This window comes from Apium graveolens, chromosome 3 (assembly GCF_009905375.1).
Source record: "Apium graveolens cultivar Ventura chromosome 3, ASM990537v1, whole genome shotgun sequence".
Lineage (NCBI taxonomy): Eukaryota > Viridiplantae > Streptophyta > Magnoliopsida > Apiales > Apiaceae > Apium > Apium graveolens.
Window position 1 is genome coordinate 229,234,933 of NC_133649.1, and position 2,945 is coordinate 229,237,877.

A 2,945-nucleotide genomic window follows, 5' to 3' on the forward strand; every position below is an offset into this window, starting at 1 on the left:
AGTGTTAAACTAGGATTGTACCTACTGTAATGGAAGGAATGCATCCCTTATCTACATGAAATGGATTGATAATGGGATTATATCACCATAAAATGTGATAATCCTGAATAGTTAACAGGATAAACATATAAATTAATGGGAATCATATATCGGTAATGGATTAAAGTGGGTTTTTAAGTGTCCAGCCGTACCTGGACAGTGAACCTCATTTGGAAACAGTTGGAACAACCACTACATCATAGATTTCTTATAGCAACCCTAAAAAATGTTTCTATATGGCATAAATTCATTGCAATAGGATATATGGCAACGTATTTTGAAAAATCAGACGTAACGTTTGGTCTCGTTGCCATAAGGGCTTACCATAACGAATTTGGGACCATATTGCAACAGAGTAAAGAAGTTGCAAATTCGGTTTATAACAACATTTTTATATTTATAGCAACGAATATAATAACATTGAAATACATGAGGCTCCCTATGGCAACATTATTTTGCAACCTTTTTTATGATAATTGTTGCAGTACATGGCCTTATGCAACGTATTTCGAGTTAATTGCAACATATTTAGAGTTAATTGCAACATATTTTATTAACAAATTTGAAGTATATGGCCACCATTATTAAATATAAACATAATACATTAACGTGACAACCAAATGGAGCTCTTCTGATATAGCTGCAACAACAAGGGTAACCTACAATTCACAGCAAGTAGAAAAATTAAATTAGCACACCTTTTAGTAACTTTCCCAAACTAGGCTTGAAAGATTCCTGATATTGTACCATTTTCTTGAATATGTCGTCACTGACTTTCCAGTTTGCTAATTGTTCATCTCTGCATTTTACAAGAATGTAAGTAAATTTATCATATTTTTCATCAAAGTAGAAAAGAAAAGCAATAAAAATTAAGTATTACTATATTTATTGAATAGAAGAGTAGTAGAAAATAAATGTGTGTAAAGCAGAGTAATTAGAAGCAAGAACACTAATGTGGGCACTAAAAAGAAGCTTTATAGGTTTCTTCTCCATCTGCTAAATTTATCTGATGAATCTAATGGACACTAGTCCTTATGGGTTTGCATAAACATTATAGGTATGGTGTTAGTAAATATTTAGATTATGTAGAATAGTAAATTATTTATCTATTAGACTGTCCAATCTTGATATAGAGTCTTGTTAGTTATTATAAGTTCATACTCTGCAGTTTCTAATACGAAATAAATTTAGATTAATATAGAAGTATAATTTACTACTGTGTAGTTTAGAATAATAATTTAAACATTTAATTTGAATTACAATAAGCCATAAAAATTTAAGAGTGGAATTCAAAGAGTAACAAACCTTACAGCATTTACCTGGAAAATAAACTCGACATAGAATTACCCGGAGAATATCAGGTTGTCAGACCTTGATACTTTTATATCCAACTCAATTTATTCTATGACATTAAGATTTGGAGAGTAGCTTCAAGTTTAGGAAATAGATAACATCTTTTTATAAGCTTTCACATATTAAACAAATCGATGAATCAAGAAAAAAGTAACAGTTTAAATCCAGATATTAGCACGGAGATTCATATATAACATAAACCTGAGAGCATAATAGAATATATCGTTGCAACTCTATGCAATGGAATAGAGGCTTTGTCTCTGCATTTCCTCTTGTATCAATGGAACCAACACTAAACTAGCAAGAATTAACATGATCCAAAGGATATTGTTGTCCAGCGCCTGGGAGATACAAATATCAAGTTACCAATGACATATATTTAGCATATTATATTAATTATGTTCTGCTTCAGAAAAATTAAAGGATTTAATTGTTGTAAATATCAGTAAATATCATCTAATATTGATGTCATATATGTACAACATAAATTTTTCTTGTGTCTTGCATCCATAAAAGTAGTTACGAAATGAATTATGTTGTACAAAACTTATAAGTCTTCTAGAATCCAAACTTGTACGGTCGACACGGAATAAACAAGCAAACCATTTTATTAAATACGCACAGATAGTTTCCCTTATCTATACAAAAAGTTTAGACCCGTGGATTACTGGATAATTAAGAAACTTAATTTCATACAACTTTATCAATAATTCTATATAAACTAGACCATGAATAATTCTTAATTATTTATCATATGCCATACAATTTCTTAATTCTTCAACTTTGCACTATAATTTTCAAATATAAATGCTTACTTGCTCTTCACATTTTCTTGATTCCTCCGCGTGAATTTCATTTGAGTTAAAATATAAACAACAATGCAAGAAAGGAGATAAGTGAAGCAATTATTAACACTAATTTACAAATATCGAAGGGATTTATGAATAGAAACAAATTTTAGGAAGAAGATTTGGGGAAATATACATAACCTTCAAGATTTAATCTTATCAAACTTTGTTTATCTTCTCCAAGTTGTAATCTTCTTCATGCTTTAATCTTCTCTGAGCTTTGTTCATCTTCTCCAAGCTTTAATCTTCGAGTGTTTCAGTGTTGAATTTTTTTGTTTTGGTTGTGAGTTTGTGTCTGGAGGGGCAATTGAATTCTATTATCAAGTGTTTTATTTTTGTTTTTCTTTTTCATTTTATAACCGGGAAAATAGTTATAAAAAGACCGCTCATTTTTTACCAAGCCCGCCTAAGTTTTTCAGCAAGCCCGCCTAAATTTTAGCCCCAAATCTCTACTATACCGCAACGGATATATAATTCATTGCAATAGTGTGCATTTTTAAGCTCCCTCCAATTTTTTTAACTTCAATCTCAATGCTTTTGAAAAACATTGCAATATACGTAAACTCATCTCTTAATAGCAACGTTTTTTGATAAAGTTTTAAAATCTTGGTTGTGATAGCAAATCTATGGTGTAGTAAACTGTGGGAATTGATTTGGCTTATAAAAAACATGAATTATTGGTCATGGAATGGAGTCCACTCTAGA

The 2,945-nt window shown here is 30.3% G+C and overlaps 1 long non-coding RNA gene across 1 annotated transcript; it reads right to left on the reverse strand.

The window, feature by feature from the left end:
* Positions 1-612: 612 nt before the first annotated feature.
* On the reverse strand, positions 613-1,718 carry LOC141711278 (uncharacterized). Its single transcript, XR_012571283.1, has 3 exons — positions 1,594-1,718; positions 787-838; positions 613-698 (listed from the first exon to the last, which is right to left on the reverse strand). It is a non-coding gene; the product is annotated as an uncharacterized LOC141711278 (long non-coding RNA).
* Positions 1,719-2,945: the final 1,227 nt, after the last annotated feature.